Source organism: Elephantulus edwardii, unplaced genomic scaffold (assembly GCF_000299155.1).
Source record: "Elephantulus edwardii isolate Elephantulus edwardi_28Jun2011 unplaced genomic scaffold, EleEdw1.0 scaffold00221, whole genome shotgun sequence".
NCBI classification, from domain to species: domain Eukaryota; kingdom Metazoa; phylum Chordata; class Mammalia; order Macroscelidea; family Macroscelididae; genus Elephantulus; species Elephantulus edwardii.
This window is the reverse complement of record NW_006399971.1, coordinates 3916683-3938249: the sequence shown is the minus strand read 5'-3', so window position 1 is coordinate 3938249 and position 21567 is coordinate 3916683. Positions and strand designations below refer to the sequence as shown.

The 21567-nt window shown below is 39.7% G+C and overlaps 1 pseudogene; it reads right to left on the bottom strand.

Annotated features, from left to right (window-relative positions):
- Positions 1–271: 271 nt before the first annotated feature.
- LOC102868468 lies at positions 272–20759 on the bottom strand (annotated as a pseudogene).
- Between the last annotated feature and the right edge of the window lie 808 nt (positions 20760–21567).

Sequence of the window (21567 nt, the reverse complement as noted above, 5' to 3'; positions counted from 1 at the left end):
CTTCAGAAGTGACACAATAAATCTGATTAGACAAAAGTTACAATATACTGTGGCCATGATAAATAACACAGGGCTAAGTTTAGTCCATATCTTGTTTTCATTTACAGTTGCCAGGGAATAAAAATGGCATTTAATCCTATTATATTGATGAGGGTTTTCCCTCCAGTTTTTACATTTTTCTAAAAAAAGTTTACAAAATTGCCCATTCCACAAAGATGGTAGGCATTTTTATTCAATCAGCACTTGTATTGCTGAGAATATTGTTTATAATTTAAGGACTGTTCTGCTTTTCTGGAGCACTGTTCTGCTTTTCTAGAGCTTTCTTTAACTTTCTCGTCTAACTCTCCATAATTCTTCACATTCCAATTCCTTCTTTTTTGCTGTCTTTCAGCTTTGTATGAACTAGTAAGGTCATAAAAAAGCTTCCCATTACTTTCCATTAGTGTTTTCAGCACATTATATGCCAGTGCTACAATCGTTGGCTTCCAGTGTTCTTTGGAGATTTTGTACAAACTGCCAAACATAAATGGCAGAATTTTGTCTATGTTCTCCTCAATTAAACTAAGAATATACTCATTATTCCAGAAGTATAATGCCTTTTCTGCAACCTGAAAATGAGAACTGGACACACACTTGCATATTTGTTTAAAAAGTGGTTCTTCACTTTTTTTTGAACTGTTTTGTTGGTTCAATGACATCTAAGATTTCTTCAGTTTCTCCTAAAAACATCATCTCTTTCTGACTGCATATTTTTGGCCAAAATTTTAGCAGTCCTCTGATCACTGGTTCTGATAATGTTGTATCTTTTTCCAGGAACTGTACAACACAATAGGCTAGCTAAGCACGAAACAAAGCTAATACTTTTGCAGTATGCATAGGAGTAAGAACCTTCATTAGAAACAGTTTATGTTCTGTTTTCAGTGGCAATGCAAAGCCATTGATTATACTTCCTAATAATTCTAGTTCAGCAACACCACTGAAATGTTCTGTTTCATTTATAACCTGAGGAAAATGTTATTAATTTATTTTCTGATGAATGCTCTTACTCCAAGAAATTTCTCATAAATTTGATGTAGAACAGTCTTCAGAAAGTCATGTTCTCTGGGATCTTCACTATCAAAAAGCTCCAGGAGCTGTTGTACAAACTTCTGATCAATGTATCCCTTTGCAATGGTAGGCTGGAAGTCAAGGCTCTCCAAAAACCTCAAGAAGAATTCATATACATCAATTGAATATGAGGCCAAGAGGACGCAAGTGTGGGCTCCTCTTCTTCTAGATCAAATTTTGGGTTATCACTTGGAGGAAGAGTCTGGAAGATGTTAGTACTAATCATTTTTACTATATCAGAATATGGTGACTCAATAATTACAGCATGATTAGTTGAAACATACTCAACCAGTTCATTTAGTGTTGCTCTTTTAATTTTTTTGCTCTGCAAGTCTGAGACAGAGTCTATGAAATGAAACAGTATGCAACACTGCTGCAACTTCTCTTGTTGTTCATTTGATGTGGCATAGCATGCTCTCAGCAGAAAAAGAGAGAAAAAGAAAACCTCATCATTCTTGCCTCCAAAGAGCACCCTGGCTGCACACTTTCTAAAATATATGTTTGTTCTTTTGACTGTCCGTGGAATGTTCAGTGTTCTTCTCCAACACCAAAGCCCAAAGACATCAATTCTTCTGTCATCCCTATTAATTGTTTAGCTCTCAGATGCATAGCAAGTGATCAGAAAGACCACAACCTGAATCAGGTGCACCTTAGTCCTCAAACTGACATCATTTCTCCTCAATAATTTGGAGAGGTCCCTAACTTCAGACTTCCTCAGTGCCATGCATCCCCTTATTTTCTGATTGCTGGTACCAAGGGTGTTAATTGTGAGTCCAAATAAAATGAAGTTGTTGACAGCTTCAATCTCTTCACCCATCATGATGTTGCCTATTGGTCCAGTGGTAAGGAACTTTGTTTTCATTTTTTAAAGAAAAGAGAGTTTTATTAGAAAACACATCCCATTCTGACGGGTTGGTACTCCAAAAGTAAAGATGTGGATATACAACCAGAATCTTTGTTTTCTTGACATTGATAACCCCAGGTTGTGCTCTTAATCATTTGCTGCCTGATATCTCTGTGTAGGTTCAAATTAATGTCTTCTCATACTTCCTTACTCTTCAAATTGGACTTTACTTTTTAAATTGAACAACAATATATTGTTTTTCTTAGTAGCCCATTTTCCTATTTTCTATTACCAAACACTTGGCCATCATATTTTAAACTTTATCATTTAAAACCAAGTTTCTAGCATTTACTTGGCCATTCTCTTCTCAGAGCATTTGGTTTACTGGAATCTATATATTTCACTCTGATTTTAGTCCAAAATCCTCACTTATCCGCTATATTAATTTTTTCACATTCTCAAAAATTTTCAAGTTAAAATCTTGTACAGTTTATAACTGTCTCCTCTACTCTTCTTTTAAACTGTATTGAAGCCAATGAGGGAGAGAATAGTTTAAAAGTAATATATTTTAGGGCACTATGATTATCATAAGAGTCCGGAATGAGGGTTGTAGAGTGGAGTATACTCAGGGTGGGGGTGGGGGTGTGCGGGGGTACTGTGTACCAATGAAGGAGTTTTTCTTTTGCTTTTCAAGGAGAGGAGGGAACTGGGGTGGGGGTGGGGTGGGCGGGGAGAAAAGAACAACAATGAATGAATGGAATTCCAAAATCTTTGTAGATGACCTTGGAAGGACTTTCACTCCAATTCCAGTCTCTTCCATGACTGCTTATTTCTGTTACAGCCCTGCCATTCCGCCACTTCCAACCATTTCAACGTACTACTGTGGGTGATATGGAACTGAGGAATATGGAAATAAATAAGTATGGGGGCCATTGTAGCACAATGGATTCCAATACACAACAAGAAAAAAAATTAGTTTCAAAGTTGGAATGGTGTTTGAATTTTTAATAAAAGACTGTAAGAACTCTGCTGAATCTCATGTTTTTGTTTCCTTCTTGAAATGTTCTCCCTCTGAGCTGCATAAAGCTGAGCAGATCTGAACATTCCATATAGCACCCATTTCTCTACTGAAATTCTGATTTCTTTTTTATTTGAAAACTCAAGAAAGAGGGAGCTCTGGTGGTGTAGTAATAAGGAGCTACATTATCAACACGAAGGCATGTGGTTTGAAACCATCAGCTGCTCTGTGGGAGACAGGTGTGCAATCTTTCCCCATGTTATTTACTGCCTCTGAAAATCTGCTGGAGGGTCAGCTATGGGTTGAGTCCAACTCAAGAAGGCATGATAGAAATGCATTATAAGAATCTTAATCTCCATGATCCTGGGACCAGAAGAACCGGCTACAACTGATGATTGCTCTGAAAGGGATCATAAAAGAGGGTCCTGGATAAAGTAGGGACAGGGGATGTGGAACAAAATTCAAAATAATAAAAATGGGTTGGCTGACAGCCCAAACTGGATAGTCAGACAGAAAATGGTGAAACCCCTGAGACAATGGCCCTTAATCACCATTTGAGCCTGCAACCGATACCACTATGTGGCTCAACTTGCAGCCAAACAGCAGAGCTAGAAAGTAAGTAACACCTGGGAAGTACTCACATATTAGATCAACCAACCTCATAAGATCAAAAGGGCAGCATCTGCCCAGGGATAAAACTTAGAAGGATGACAAACTGACAGACAAAAGTAGTTGGACAGACCCATCACAAAAGAAATTAAGTATGTCATAATAAGACGCCTCCTCCCAAAAAGTGTCTTTGTCCATCCAGATGGATTCATGGGTGAATTCTACCAAACATTCAGAGATGAACTAGCACCAATTCTACTTAAATTATTTTTAAAAACAGAAAAAGAAGTGACATTCAAGATTCATTCTATAAAGTAAGTATAACCCTAATACTAAAACCAAGAGGAAAAAAATCACCAAAAAATAAAACTAGAGACCATATCTCTCATGAACACAGACTCAAAAATCATTAACAAAATTCTGGTCAATAGGTCAATAGAATGTAAAAGTATATAGAAAAAATAATTTATCATGAGTAAGTAGGATCACTAACATGTTATATTCAACTTGAAAAACAATTAATGAATTAATTTTATTCATCACATTGACAAAGAACAAAAACCACATTATGCTATCAATTGATGCAAAAAAGGTTTTTGACAAAATCCAACACCCCTTCCTGAATAAAACACTTAATAAAAGAGGAATAGAGGGAAATTTCTTCAATGTAGTAAAAAGTATATATGGAAAAGCAAATTCGTCACTTCAACAATTTAGATCCTCCCAGAAGAGCTGTGGGTGAGCATTAACATTACTGGTAAGTATATTCGTTTTCTCCTGAACAGAGAGCCTACTAATTGGTCCTAAAAGCCTTCTGAGGTCCCAACTCTTCTCATTATTTCTTAGTTGTTGGAATGGACGGAAAACCTCATAAGCAGTTCCTTACTTCACCTCTGACTTGCATGCGGACTCCAGAGTTGTAAAACAACCCACTGGTAAATGGAATTTGCTCCAGGATTTAAGAACCATAAATGACATAGCTGAGCCTCTACATCTTGTGGTTCCTAACCTCTACACTATAATAGACAAAGTGCTAGTCAATAGGCCTTTTATTGTAAGAACCACCTTCCCTCTGTAACTTGATTTGTGCCACTATTAGAACCTCTACTCGGAATATTATTGCTTTTTAATTTTTGACTCATGTACTTTTAACTTGTTAGTTAAATTCGTGTCTTCTAGGCTGCAACACTTCCATGATACATCTTCAAGGATATGAACATATATGGCTAAGCACAACTGATAACAGTGCATCTAAATTCTAAAATCAATCTCCATAACAGTCTATGTGTTTCCTACTGCCAAAGGGGCCCTTTAGAGTAGTGAGAGAAGATCTTCACCCTGAAACCCACAGCGTCCCTTTTCAGCAGGAAGTAGCTAAGAAAATACGCAATCCCCTTTTCCTTATGAATCAGGGTGAAGTCTCTCTCAGGGAGGAGTGATAGGAAATGGCAAAGGACACACTGACAAAGGAGATTAATGAGAACTGGCTTTGACAAGCACTGTGGCAACTGGACAATTAAAACAGACATTCGGGGGGTGGGGGGGAAGAAGAACGAACTGGGGAGGAGGGTAGAGAAAACAGTGCAACAATGAATGAATGAAAACCTCAAATCTCTGTAAATGTTCATTAAAACTAATAAAATTTAATAATAATAAAAAAAAACTTTAAAAGAAAAGAAAGAGCTAATATCATTCTCAATAGAAAGAAACTAAAAGTATTTCCCATTGTGAACAGAAATTTGCCAAGAATGCCCACTATCACTACTCATATTAAATAATGTATTGGAATAAGACAAGAGAAGATTTAAGAGGTATCCAAATTGGCAAAAAACATGGTAAAACTATTGCTACATGCAGATGATCTGATAGTGTACACAGAAAAATCCCAAAGATTCAGCAAAATTCCCATTGGACATGTTATTGTCTTTGTGTGCTGCTGAGCCTGAAATGACCCATAACTGGTCCTCTAGTGGGTTTTCTGAGGCAACAAAATGCATAGGAGAGGTTGCCTACCTTTCTCTCATGGATCAGCTAGTGGATCTGAACTATATACTTTTGGGTTGGCTATGGAAGCCAACTAAGCCACTAAGAGCTCACACTGTTAAACCTAGTAAAGTAATTTTGTAGATTGGTAGGATATACGATGAATATACAAAAATCAGTTGGCAGCTAATTGCATGTGAGGCTATTGCTCATCCTTCTTCTGCAGTGCAGCAAGTGGCCTCAAAACTTGTGCCTTCAGGATTGCAACACAGCTTCCAATCAATTGATATTTGATGAGGAAACAAACCTATTAAATGGGTCACAAAAGCTTCTCAATAAATGGTGCTGGCAGAACTAGACATCTACCTGCAGAAAACTGAAACAGGATACACATGTCACATCACATAAAAAAACCATCTCAAGGTGGATCAGAAACATACAGACAATAGCCCAAACCATAAAGATCGTAAGAGACAAGATGGGAATAAATTTAGAAGGCCTTGTCTATGGCATAAAAGTTGTGATGTACCATCAAGTTGCCTGCGACTTATACCAACGTTATATACTACAGCTCTGAATTCTTATCTTTTCTCTGACACACTTATCCCCATCACTCCAGTTACTGAGTCAATCCATCTCATCAAGGGATCTCCTCTCTTGAACTCACCTTCCATCTTTCCAAGTACTTTGTCACTCTCCAAGGACTGGTCCCTCCTTGCAACATACTTAAAGTATGACAGACAGAGCTTCAGAATCCTTACTTTCAAGTATAGTAAAAAATGCAGAAGCAGGAAAGGATACAACCAACCAATAGGATCTTCTAAAAAGAAAACCCTTGTGTACATCAAAAACTTTTGCCAACAGCGTGAAAGAAATCTCACAGACCTGGAAAAAATATTAGGAAATAACATTTCAGACAAGAGTCATATAACTAAATTTTACTCATACCAAAGTGTCTCCACTAGGAAAAAAGACTGGTAATGTAATTACAAAATAGGCAAAAGAAATGAAGACTCTTCACAAATGAGGGCATTTGGAGGTCCAATAAACACATGGACAACTGTTAAAATAACAATGAAATAGCACTTTATCAGAGCAGCAGAAGCAAAATTTAACAATACAGCAAGCAATAAATGTTGGAGAGAATGCAGAGAGATTGGAACCCTCATGTACTGTTGACAGGTCTGTAAAATGTAACAACCTTTATAGAAGGCAGTTTGGTGTTCTCTCAAAAATTTGGACAGAGTAATCCTACATAACCCAGTCATTCCACTGCTGGGAATATACTCCAAGGAAATCATAGCTGAGCCACAAAGAGAGATATGGACAACTATGCTCATAGCAGTGTTATTTACAGCAGTAAGAAAATGGCAACAACCCAAAGGCACATCAATAGATGGATAGAAAAACTGTGGTATAGTCACACAATTGAATTTTATGCAGCACTAAGGAACAATGAAGTATTTGAAAAGTATGACACAAAATGGGAGTCTAGAGATCATGTTAAGTGGAATAAGTCAGTCACAAAAGGACAAATACTGCATAAGACAGCTACTGTGAAAACAGGAGGGTATCTGAGGGGGAGGTAGGGAGGAGGAAACTAGAAATAGAATGAGGAGAAAAACCAAGACAAGGGATGATCATCCTGGCAATTAGCAAATAGTTACCACATATAGATATATAGATATACTGTTTAAGTGGGAAAGAGAAGCTGGGGGATGGAAAAAGGAAGTCACTAGAACAGTGGAGATCAGTGGGGGATGGGGGTGAGGGAATTGGTAAGTAAAATGGGGACTTGAGATAGGGAGATAAAAGTAATAGATCAATAGTAAATAATTACTTAAAATACAACGTACAGAAATGATTATATAAAACAAAATGTATATGACTGAAACGATGTCTACGAAAGACTGCATAAATGTAAATGGTGAAGTGGAAGGGGAGGGGGAAAAGGGGAAGCATGGAAATCACTAGCATAGCAGTTTAGTAGGCAAATTGTGGGAGAGGGGGTGAAGGAATAGGAAAGTTTCAATGGAGATTTGAAGGGATGGTGTAATAATAGACTCAGATCAATGGTAATTAATTATATCAAATATAGAGTATATGAAACAGTGTAAATAAAAGATTATATTAAATACAATGGATATGAATGAAATACAAGGTAAATGAACTATTGTATGAAAACAAAATAATGGGGGCAGTGGAGGAAGGTCAAAAGGGAGGAGAGAATGGACACTGTGATGGTACAGGTTGGTGGTTAGGTGGGGAGACAGAGTGGAGGGAGGTTCAGTGGAGTCATGAGGGAACAGTGTGAGAAGTCATGGATAGGTGGTTGTTAATTGTATGAAGTACAGTGTGTACGATTGTGTAGAGCACAATGTGCATGGATAAAGTTCAGGGTGTAAGGGGGTTACATGCAAATATTTTTTAAAAAATGAAGAGGGATTAAAAAAATAATAAAACCAACCATGTATGATATAAATGAACACTGGACATTATAGATTTAGAAAGTGAGTCATTCTGCCTTTGGCCTACTCTTAATGTGGAGTACTAAAAGGGAAGATCTGCCCTGGAGATAATGTTGTTAAAAGTAGAATCTAGTTGTGGGGCTTGGAGCTTGGTGGAGGAAAGATTTAGTCCCACCCAGTACACTGAGGAGATTTGCATTTAAATACATTTGTGGACCCCACTGGATATTTGATTGAAGAAAAACACATTTGAAAGAAGGCAAGCAGGAAAGAAGAGAAGGAAAAAGGGGGGGGAAGGAATGGGAGATACTCTCTTTTTAGAACTGAAACAAGCTGTCTGGCTTCTAAGGCAGGGTAAAGTTAGTGACCATCAGAGCTCACTTGCAAGACTTGGAGTAGGAGTGGAAGTGGGAGGAATATGACTATGAGAAACAGGCTGAAGTTGGACGTTTTCCTTCAGTACTGCCCACCTAGCATGCATAGCTGTGTATATAGCTGAGCAGGGAAGGCTTGTTGGTTTGAGGCACAGGGAGTCGTGAGGACCCCTGGTCTGTTAACCTATCTCCATGTGGGAGCTAGGGCTGAGTGAGGAGACCAGTATGTCTAGAATTAAAGAAGTATGGGCTTCTGGGCTTGCAGCTGATGCTCATTTAAACTTAGCCACAGATGGCTAGGGATGACGTGACCAGAACCCAACCAGATGAATAGAAGGTGATCCATGCTGGGAGCTAGGGCAGATGGCTGCATCCTGATGGCTTGCTCGGGACTGGACTCTGTTTATGGATGCAGATGCTCAAAGTTTCCAAGTTGAACAGAAGACCCTTCAGCTAAAGGGACATGCTTGTTCCCCCAGAGTACTGGTTTGATAAAAATGGTAAATCAGCAGTAGCTGGCTTATAAGCTTTCACAAAAGTATCTGGTGGGATGATTGTAAGGAGGAGGGGACCCCAAAATATAAAAGAATGAAATATAATGTAAATGAAAGACTGTACGGAACATAATGTACATGTGTTGGTGTTGTTGTCATGTGCCATTGAGTCACTTGCAACTCATATGTACAACAGCCCTAAATCTTGCTTTATCCCTTGCCAATCTTATTGTCTCTTACATACCTATCTCATTACGCCAGTGATGGAATCAATCCATCTCATCGAGGGTCTTTCTCTCCTGCACTGTTCCTCTATCCTCCCAAGCATAACGTCCCTCTCCAAGGACTGATCCTACTTTGCAACATGTCCAAAAGTACGTCAGCTGGAGCTTCGGGATCCTTGTCTCCAAGGAGCAGCCTGGCTTCACTTTCTCCAGTACAAATGTGTTTGATCTCCTAGTAGTCCATGGTATATTCAATACTTTTCTCCAGAACCACAGCTCAAAGGCATCAATTCTCCTTCTGTCATCCCTAGTCATTGTCCAGCTCTCTGATGCATAGTAAGTAATGACACAGACCATGGTCTGTATCAGGTGCACGTTAGTCTCCAGACTGACATTGTTGCTCCTCAGTACCTTGGAGAGGTCATGTATAAAATATATAAATGATTTAAAAAAGGGAGCTCTGGTGGCCTAGTGGTAAGAAGCTGCACTGCAAGCCCAGAGGTATGTGGTTTGAATCCACCAGATGCTCTGCTGGGGAAAGAGGGGCAATCTCCTCCTACCGATTTGATGGTACACACACAAAAAATAATAAAATAAAATTTTAAAAAATTAATAGAGAAAGAGAATGATGGTATAAATAATAAAAAATACAAAACTTAGGGGAGCTCTGGTGGCCTAGTGGCCAGAAACTGCACTGCAATCCCAGAGGAACACGGTTCGAATCCACCAGACGCTCTGCCGGAGAAGGAGGCGCAATATCCTCCTGTACCAGTCAGATCTGATGGTACACGTACACAAAGTTAAAAAAAAAAAAAAAGAAAAATACAAAACTTAAAATGTATAGTAATTGCTGAAGGAAAATAGAAAGCAAGCATAAACATGGTATTACTGTACACATGATGTCAAATGGGTCCAAGTATAAGAGTGAATCATATGACAAAATTAGCCTTTTAACAGTTCCCAGGAATGCACCAGTGGTGTGATACATCTCAGATGTGGCTGCTTGCAGCTGGAAGGCCAACAGGACAATGACAAGCAAGCACAGGCGTAGATCATTAACTCCTGGGAGCCTGTGGCCTTTCCTTTTATAAAACAAACACATCTGGTCTTATTTGAATAGTTTCAGGATAATAACTAATGCATGTTTGCTGGGGGTGTTATACTGCCTTTAACAAATATTGCCTCATTCTGAAGCAGCTTATTGCTGTTTTTGAGTAGGGGCCACTAATGGACCCAAAATGTGCTGGAAAGGTGAGTCATACACCTTGCAAAATAACAGAATGGTATCTTGTAAAATGTTTCTCCTTTTAATCATTAAGGAAGTTCATTACTGATAATTATTTAAGATGCTTTTAACAATTAAAAGATGATTTTAAAAAGATGTTTTAAAGCTAATTTCAAAAAGATAAAGGAATAGTGATAAGGTGACAATTATGGTTTGAGGATACGAGCTAAAATTATTTTCCTCAAAGTATTTGTTTCCACATCAGTGAGGGCTTTAGAACAGCAGAGAAACGTTAAAAGAATTTGGCTGGGTTTGTGTGAAGCAGTAACTGGAATCCAGAGGAGAATCTAAGCATTCCAATTCTCAGCTTAGATTACAGGTGTACCTATTATACTCAAGTAAAAGTAGGTTACACAACTCCTCAAATTAGCGGTTCTGCTCTCCTTTTGGTTTCAAAACCGCACAGAAGGTATTCTTAATTGATTTTACATCCCTCTAATAACCCTTTATGGGAGCTCTGGTGGCCTGATGGTAAGGAGTTGTGCTTCCAACCAAAAAACATTCCGTTTGAATCCACCAGCTTTTATGAGGGAAGAATGACGAGCAGTCTCCTCCCATGTGTTTTACAGCTTCTGAAAACTCACTGGAGGGTCAGTTATGAGTCAGTTCTGACTCCATGGCTCATAACAATGCTACTTCTTTACATAAGCACTCGAGAATTGTCTCCTGTTTTTTACTTTGCTATTTACTGAGTGTACACTCTCCTTTCAGACCTGAAATATCCTGAGAGCAAGACACTATCTATTTCTCATTATGTCCTCTTGATTTCTCCCCTCCTTCTGCCTTCAACACTCAAGTAGAATCCAGTACAGGAAAACTTTGATTCCTGGCATCAGGTTTCAAACACTCACCATGTAACTGGATGGTCCCTCTGATGGAACTGATCTAAGGACATTATGAACTGCGTCAATGTTCTTGGTTGAAATGCAAATTCATAGACTTTCAAAAAATCACAAAAACCAAAGCAATAAAAATCATAAAAATCAACAGTTGATATTCTGAACTTACAATACTGTTATAAAAGTATTTAACAATAGGCTGGCTGTCTCCATGACATAATCATACTCTCTAAGAGCCCTGAAAAAAGGGAGACGTCAGGTAAGCAACAGAAGAAGCTTTGTCAGGGAGGGGATTCTCAGAGCCTTCTCTGTTCTCAAATGGAAAGGCTGTTCAATGGGCTTTGTTCCTGAAAGCTTAACATATATGATCACCCTGGTACTTACTGATTGCTATCTGTGAATTTCTAAATGCCACAGATATTTATATAGCTCCTTACCGTTTGAAAAGCGTTCGCACACTTATGTTTCACTTGATCCTCATGAATAACTTGCCAGAGGTGAAGGAAAGATTTCATTCACTCTTCTCACTTTATAAATGGGAACCCAATTCTTCTGAATTCCCAGAAATAAGAAGAGCTAGAATCTGAACTTAGAGATAATTATTAATTGAACAAGCACAGCAATATACAAATATTTTAAGGTAAACAAGATTGGTGCTTTCAATAACCTCATAATCTAGTTATGAAGAAAATGTAAAAAATAGTCAATACAAAGATTAAATATATGAAGACCACACATAGAGCAGTAAGTACATTCTTCATAAAGAAAATCTATTCCAAGGCTTTAATATGCTGGGTTTTACTTATTTTTCTTAGTATTTATAAAAAAGTCAGCTTTACACGCTAGCTATAGTGTCATCTAGACTTGTGATCTTCTCTTTTGTTCTTTCTGAAGTTCAACCTGGACCAAAATAACAACAAAATTCACCCTCTGGCACATACCCTCCCTGCCCAAAGCAAAAACCAACTAAATAAATATGTGGCTTTTCTTAGCTTACTATTTTCAAGATTATATTTAAAGTCTAATTCGTAAAATTCTGAAAACAGTCGACTAATTCAGAGAAGCCAGACAAAAAGCCATAAATTACAAATTACAATTACATGAAAAACCCAGGTAGATAAATGTGTGGAGACATCTGATTACTAACTGTAATCATTTAGGAGAGAAAGTAATGACAAAAGGCTGTTGCTGGATAAGGGTTTCTTTCTTTTTTTTTTTATAATGAAAACGGTTAGGAATTAACGACGATGGTTACAGAATTGCTAACAAAAGAACACAGTAAAAAACCCTAGTGGGCTGAATACTTTAAAAGTTAATATTATTATATGCAAATGACATCCCTAGGTCTTTTGACAACATGAATAAAAATATTACAGTAGTGAGCATGTTGTTGTTATATGCCTTCAAGTAGCTTGTGACTCAACAACCCTATGGACAACAGATCTAAACCTTGCTCTATCCTGAGCCAGCCTTATTGTCTCTGACACACCTACTCCCATTACTCCAGTCACTGAGTCAATCTATCTCATCAAGGGTCTTCCTCTCGAGCTGTCCCTCCATCCTCCCTAGCATGATGTCCTTCTCCAAGGACTGGTCCCTCCTTGCAACATGCCCAAAGTATGTCAGACAGAGCTTCAGAATCCTTATCCTCCAAGAAGCAGCCTGGTTTCACCCTTCCAGGATGAACCTGTTTGTTCTCCTAGCAGTCCATGGTATATTCAATGCTCTTCTCCAGCACCCAGTTCAAAGGCAAAAATTTTTCTATCATCCATAGTCATTGTAAAGTTTTCTGATGCACAGCGAGTAACTGCGAAGACCATGAACTGGCTCAGGCACACCTTAATTTCCAAACTGACATCATTACTCTTCAGTAATTCCCAATGCAATTCGTCTTTTGATTTCTTGGTTGCTGGTACCAATAGTGTTGATTGTAGAGCCAAGCAAACTAAAGCTGTTAACAATCTCAATATCCTTACCATCTATCATGATGTTGCCAGTTGGCCCAGTGGTGACAATCTTTGTCTTCTTGATGTTGAGCTTCAATCCATATTGAAGACTACAGTCCTTGACCTTCTGCAGCAAACACTTCAGTTCCTCCTGTTTCAGGAAGCATGGTTGTGTTATCTGCCTCACACAGGTTGTTAGTCTTCCTCCAATCTTGATGCCCCATTCCTCCTCACAGAGGAATGTCTGTGTTTCATTGACTATGCAAAGGCATGTGATTGTGTGGATCACAATGAAGTGTGGCTAACTCTGAGAAGAATGGGAATCTCAGAACACTTGATTGTGCTAATGTGAAACCTAGACTTGGACAAGGAGGCAGTCATTAGAACCGAGCAAGGAAGGGAACACTGTATAGTTCAAAATAGGGAAGAGTTTAAGCCAGGGATGAGTCCTATCTCCATACCTTTCAATCTATCTGTGGAACAGCAGTGACTATACCTTGTGATATTCCCAGTTTCTGTACTTTAACCTAAGGAAGTAGTTAAAACTGCAGAGATTTAGCTACAATAATTATGGTATATTTGTGTAACTGGACAACAAGCAACATTGAAACAGAACTTTTTGACAAGGAAAAAATGTACATGATATATTAAACAATAAAAACTAGCTGTGATATGATCACAAATATGCACATATATGAACAAAACATGGAAAGGCTTTAAAATTTCTGGCAGCTAGGTTTGTCCTTGGTTTTTACTTTAAGGTTTACTGTTTTTCACATAGATCTAATGGTATAAAGGTCTATTAACATGTTGCACTATGAGCCATTTGTGTGTCTCCAGTGATTCAAATTTACTAGATGTTCTACGGGAAAAAGATGGGCAATCTCTTTCTGTAAAGATTTACTTTCTTAGAAACCTGAGGGAGGGTTGATATGACTCAAAGCCAACTTGATAGCAGCAAAGTGAATTTTATTTTTATCAGCTTTTATTTTGCATAATGAATGTAGATTTCTTCATAATAATTTTAAAAATTCTTTGAACAAATGATAATCAAAACACAACATACCACAATCTTTGGGACACAACAAAAGCAGTGGTCAGAGTGCAATTCACAGCAATAGATGCACACATCAGAAAAGAAGAGTAAGCCCACGTCATCACCACATCTCCAACAATTTGAAAAGTAGCAGCAAGCAAAGCTGCCAATAACAAAAAAATGAATAAATAGAATGCCAGTAAATGAAACAAAAAACCTATAAAAGTAAAAAAGACTAGAAGTTGGTTCCTTGTATAGCTCATAAAATTGATAAATGTAGCAAAGGAAAATAAGAAAAAGAGGCACATAACACAAATATGAAAGGAAATGGATACTATCACAACAGTTCACGGAAATTAAGGAACAATAACAGAAAGCTTTTAATAGACTCTACACCAACAAATCTGAAAACTTAGAGGAAATGGACATAGTTTAGTAGGAAGTGCATTTCTGAAAATAACACAAGACAGATGTGGAATATTTGAAGAAACTCATGGTAGAGAAAGAATTTAAGCAAGTCATAAAAAAAATTGCAACCAAAAAAAAAAAGCCTGGCTTAGATGACGTCATTGGTGAATGCTACTAACGATTTAAGGAAGAAGTGACACGGTCCTACTAAAAAATGACATGAGGATCCCTGGAACATTCTTGTTATCTCCCTCGCAAGATCCTGAGTAGTTACTGTCAACACAGTGAAATCCTCTCTCAGATGCAAAGGCAGAGGGAGATGTTCTCAGGGATAGGTTTCCACAAGGTTGCCCTCTGCAGGCTTTTCAAGTTGCAGATCCTGGCAGGAATGCAATGCCCCCTTGGGGTTCAGTGGAGCTTTCTACTATGATCTGAGATACAGGAAAGTTCTCAGGGGGTTCATTTCAATGTTAATGAGACTAAGGAAGTTTTCTTCTAAAAATTCTATTTCACTCTTCCTTGATTTCTGTGCACACCATTCATATTTAAAGCACTGTTTATTGTTGGAACGCCCCGCAAAAAAAACCCTGACAAAATGCTACTCAAAACTGTTCATGACAAATTTTATTAAACAAGCATAACCCTGATACTAATGCCAGGAAAATACACTACAGAAAATTAAAAACTATAGACCAAATATTATGGACACAAAAATGATAATATTCTCATCAAAGATTCTAACCACTGGACCAATTGGCAGCATCAGGATGGATGGTGAAGGGATCGAGATTGCTCACAGCTTTAGTCTGCTTGGCTCCACAATCAACACTCTTGGCATCAGCAGCCAGGAAATTAAAAGACGTATTGTGGTGGGAAAGTCTGCTGTTAGGGACCTCTCTAAAGTGCTCAAGAGCAACGGTGTGTCTCTGGAGACTAAGGTGCATCTGGTACAGGCCGTGGTCTTTGCAATCACTTGTTATGTCTCAAGAGAGCTGGACAATGACCAGGGGGATAGAAGGAGAATTGATGCTTTTGAGCTTTGGTGTTGGAGAAGAGTGCTGAGGGTGCCATGGACTGCTAAGAAAACAAACAGATTCATCCTGGAGAGGGTTAAAGCGGGCTGCTCCTTGGAGGCAAGGATTCTGAGGCTTCGTCTGATATACTTTGGTCATGATATAAGGAGAGACTGGTCCTTGGAGTAGGACATCATGCTTGGGAGGGTGGAGGGCAGGCGCAGGAGGGAAAGGCCCTCTGGGAGATGGATTGATTCAGTGACTGGGGCAATTGGGATGAGTGTGTTGGAGACAATGAGATTGGCACAGGACAGAGCAGAGTTTAGAGCTGTTGTACATAGGGTCTCTATGAGTCGCAAGCGACTCGACGGAACATAACAACATCAAAATCTAAAGCAATAGAATCTAAAATCACAATAGAAATACATGACGACCAACTGAGATTCACATACCAGGTATGCAAAGGTAGCTCATCACTAAGAGAAGCAATGAGTGTAATCCAATACACACACACACACACACACACACACACAATCGATCATGTCAATTGATAAAGAAATTTGACACAATTCAAAATTCTTTCCTGATAAAAATGTTTATACATCAGAAATGGAAATACTTCATCATAATCAACAGCAATTTACAAAATCAATGACCAACATTAATCTCAATGGAGAGAGATTGAAGATATTCTTCATATCAATGGACCCAGACAAGGATGGCCTTTATCACCACTCCTATTCATTTTTTTTGAGCTCTGGCAGCATAGACTATTGGGAGTGGCACTGCTACCCAAAGGTGGGACCTCTTAGGCAGTTCCCCAGGAAAAGATGAACAATCATCTCCTGGGCAACTTATGATGTTGTTGTGTATCACTGGGTTGGAACTGATCCACAGCTGACCATTCAGAGAGTTTTCAGAGGCTGTCATCACACGGCAGTTGATATCCCATCATTTCCGCCACAGAGCAGCTAATGAATTCAAACTGTGCGCCTTTGGGTTGGCAGCTCAACACCTCACCAGTAGGCCACCAGAGCTACCTGTGCAACTTATGTTGTTGTTGTTAAGTGCTGTCAACTTGGTCAACCCTATGAATAACAGATCTGACCCCTGTCCTATCCTGTGCCACCTTCATCATCTCTGACACACATGATGATAAAACAGAGTCTCCGGTAGGTTCGTCTGTAAAAAACAGCACGTGTCTAGCAGTTTGAATCCACCAGCAGCACCTCTGGAGAAAAACGGGCCATCTCCTCCTCTGTGATTTATAGCCTTGGAAATGTGATGAAGGGTCAGCTATTAATTAGTTGGTTCTGATTCCATGGCAAGGAGTGACTGATTGATTCAATATTATAATGGCAGTTCTAGTCAGTGCAGTAAGTTCTAGAAAGAGCAATATCAAAAGGAAATAAAAGGCATCCAGACTGGCTAAGAAGTATAATAAAACTATCTCTATTTGCAGATATATGCCAATAAAATTGGAAGAAAACTACCTGGCCAACTGATTGCAAGAAAATAATATAGCACTTGCTTCAGAAGGTCAAGGACTGCAGCCTTAAATATGGATTGAAGATCAACATTAAGAAGACAAAGATTCTCACCACCGGGCTGATTGGCAACATCATGACAGATGGTGAAGAGATTGAGATTATTAACAGCTTCAATTTGGTTGGCTCCACAATCAACACTCTTGGTACCAGCAGCCAGGAAATCAAGAGACAAATTGCATTGGGAAAGTCAGTTGTCAGGGACCTCTCCAGAGTACTGAAGAGCAACAATGTCAGGCTGGAGACTAAGTTGCGCCGATCCAGGCCACAGTCTTTGTAATTGCGTGCTATGTGTCAGAGATCTGGACAATTGACCGGAGATGACAAAAAGAGAATTGATGCCTTTGAACTGTAGTGTTGGAGAAGAGTGTTGAATATACACGGTGAAACCAGGCTGGTCCTTGAAGGCAAGAATTCTGAAGTTTTGTCTGACATACTTTGGGCATGTTGCAAGGAGGAACCAGTCCCTGGAGAAGGACATGTTTGGGAGAGTGGAGGGACAACTCAAGAAAGGAAGACCCTCAATGAGATGGATCGATTCAGTGATCGGGGTAATGGGAGGGAATGTGTCGGAGACAGTAAGACTGGCACAGGCTAGAGCAGAGTTTAGGGCTCTTGTACATATAGGGTCGCTATGAGTCACAAGTGACTCAACGGCACATAACAACAACACACAACAGTATCTCTTCTGATTCTCAAAAAAGGTGATCCAATAGAATATGTAAATTATGAGCAGTATCATTAACACAACATGGAAGTAAAATTTGCTGAGAATATTTTAAAAAATGGTTAGAACAATACATTGAAAGGGAACTGACAGGAATTCAAGCAGGGTTCAGAAGAGGCTGTATCACAAGGGATATCACTGTTAATGCCAGATGATCTTTGCCAAAAGGAGAAAATACCAGGAAAATGTTCTCCAGTGTGTTATTGATCACAGAAAGGCATTTCACTGTGTGAATCATAACGGATTTTGGCTAACTTTGAGAAAAATGAAAATTCCAGAACACTTAATTATGCTCAGGCAAATTGAACAGAATAAGGGAACAATGAATAGTTCAAGAAGAAGGGAAATGTGTATAAGGGTTGTGTATGTATTCACTTTGTATTGAGAAAATCATTGGAGAACCTGGACTACATGACGAAGTGCCTGAAGGATTAGAAGAAGACTCAGTAGCAACCTGAGTTATACAGATGATACAGCATTGCTTGCAGAGAGTGAAGAGAACTTGAAGCATTTACTGCAGAAGATCAATGCCTAGTATTCAATATGCATTACATAGCAACATAAAAAAAGTCCTCACCACTGGACCAATAAGCAACATCATGAGAGAGGAATAAAGATGCAATTGTTAAGGACTTTATTTTACTTGGATACACAGGTTTACATCCATGGTAAGAGAAGTGAAGAAATCAAAAGATGTGTTCCAATAGGGAAATGTGCTGTCAATGATTTCTCTAAAGTGCTAAAGAGCAAGGATGTGAGTTTAAAAGACCAAGATGCACCTGTTTCAAGCCGGGGTATTTTCAACTGTTTCCTATAAATCTGAAAGTTGGACAGTGAATAAGGAAGACTGAAGAATCAAACGCCTTTGAATTGTGGTAGAGGAAATGCAGTAAGGGTGCTTCCTAAGGCAAAGGTGGTGATACTTCGTCTCATATATTTTGGACATGTTTCAGGAGGGTTCAATCCTTAATAAAAGACATTAGTCTAGAAAAGGTAGAGTTAGCAAAAGAGGAAGACCCTCCATCAGAAAGACTGACACAATGACTGCAATCATGGATTTGAACATGGTGGAGATGGTGTGGATGGTGCAAACAGTGCAAAGTGCAGATCTATTGTTCATAGAGTGGCTATGAGTCGTAACAACTGACTTGATGGCGCCTAACAACAACCTAGTCATGTGGTGAAAGTGAAAGTGAATTAGAAAAGCCTTAACGAACAATCTAAAAAAGCACTGAGCCTGAAAATTTGGTCTAGTCCCTGTAAAATTCTAAAATGTATCATTGAAGAGATGGCAAAATTAGTACCTTTGCTTAGATTCAGCTTGAAATTAAGGGCAACTTGGACTAATAGAACAGATTTAGAAACAAAAATTGACAATTTTGAAACTTGGGAATTCACTATGATGGATTTGACATGTTTCTTTTTGAGGAACAAATTTCCACGTGACCTATCAGAGCAGTAGTACTTGAAGTGTTATAGAGTTGAACACTGGTGCCTGACACTGGAGCATGGCTAGAAGGTTCATATCCGGACTCTCCGGTTTTATAGCCCTAACAATAACCATGACTTCGGGCACATAAGCCTTGGTGGTGAAGTAGCTCTGCTTTTAAGGTTGATGGTTTCAACTGAGTAGCCACTCTGTGCGAAGAAGACATGACAGTTGGGTTTCATAAAAAATGTCAGCCTTAGAAACTCTGTGACGCATGTCTACTTATCACTGAGTCAGAATTAACTTGATGGCTCTGAGTTTGGTTTTGGTTTTTTAAATCTAGGGCAAAGCTTGGTGGCTCTTAGGTGGTATCATGATGGTCCTGATGGCGCAGGGCCTGTAAGAATTAATATATCTGTAAAGTGCTTAGCATAGTGCAGGCTGTACACCAATGGGATCTCTTGATAGAAGGTACATTCATTTTACTTATCTTTATTTTTTTTTCTTTTCAGACCTGACTTGAGTTCTGCCAACATCGACAGAGGTAGCGAGAAAACAAAAAATAAATTCTTGAAAAGAGTAAGATACTTCTGCTTGTACTGCTTCACAGAAAGAATATAGTCACACTATGTGATTTTTTTATTTGTCGCCAGGAGACGAGGCAACAAGAAAGAAGGGTGGCCTCAGTCAGTCGACAACCTAGATCAAGCAGGCTATAGGTAGGCGCCCTTAGGACAGCGAGAAAGGTGAGACGGCATAGCAAGGCTCCTCTAGCCTCACATCTAGCTGGCCATGGTTCGCCCCGCCCTGCCTTCCCGCCCGAGCTCACAGGGACCTAGCGTTTACCATCGCGACAGCCTGAGGCTCCGAGACGCATGCGCCTTTCCTCAACCCCGCCAGAAGTTCCCACTCGGCCAGGTTCGGCCCCGCCCTCTCTTGCAAGTTATCTGTTCCCCGCTTCGTTCTCACCCGGACCCGTCCTGCCCACACGGCATTTTTGCGTCCCGTGTATAGGGACTGTAGAATCTCGTGTCCTGCAGAAATCTCCCCCTTTCTCGTGTTGGCAGTAGTGACGGGCTAGAGTGTTGAGAGTAAAAGACGAAAAATGTAATGAACTAACAGTTGCAGCAGCAGCACTTCCGGACGACAGACGGAAGTGGCAGCGGTGGATGGTGGGAGGGGAAGGGGAACGAGAGGGGAGGGCCAGGCCGCCGGGGGTCGAGGGGGTGGGGTTTAGGCCGGTGTTGGGGACTGGGCCGGGGGCCCGGACTCCGACTCGGTGCCGACCTAGGTTTTCAGTTGAAAGGTGGCGGTGGGACCCAGGTAACGACCCGGCGCGTATAGATCGAGGGTCGTTCTCGCGGCAGTGGGGTTCGAGTCCAAGTATAGGGAGGGTAAGTGGTGTCATTCCTTTCTTGAGTGAAAGGGGAGTTAAGGATTCAGAGAGGGTGGGAGGAGTTAAAATATTGCGGCGGGGGAGGGGGTTGTCATGTGCACACCACGCCCCTACAGGAAGAGAGAGAGAGAGAGAGAGTGTGTGTGTGTGTGTGTGTGTGTGTGTGTGTGTGTGTGTGTGTGTGTCTGTGTGTCTGTCTGTCTGTCTGTGGAAATTGCAATACTGGAGCTACTGCAGATTAACTGGGGCCTCAAACATTCCTGGAGAGTGCTCTCAGAAACGACCCCGGGAAGGAGTTCAATAGAGATTGGGAATTGCATCCCTGGCACAGTTTTGGAAGTCAAGGGGGAGGTGAGGGTTAAAGGAGTATGTTAGGAACGCACGTAGAGGTCAGGATCTTGGCCCAGAGTGGATTTAGTTCGTTTGAAGAGAACTGGACGATTAAAACATTACACACGCTAAGAAGCTTGGAAGATGTAGGGCGATTAGTATGTGTTTATGGTGACAGGAGGACGTCCTCACACCATTAGTGCTTTTGGCTGCTTTTCTGTAGTATTACACTCCTCTGTCTTGAGTCATGTATTTATGCGTGTGTGTGTATATATATCTCGACATGTTTTGAGGTGTGATACGTGAGTGAATTAGATATTATTTTTTTTTTTTTTACAATACATAGTAAAGACATCTAATTTAGACAGGAAGGGGGTACTAGAAAATATTAGGAATCTCTTTCGGTGTATACATGAATAGAGAATGCCATAATGTTTAAATGTTCCACAGGTTAACACAGAAGTCAGTCTCCAGGGCCATGCCGGTTCTA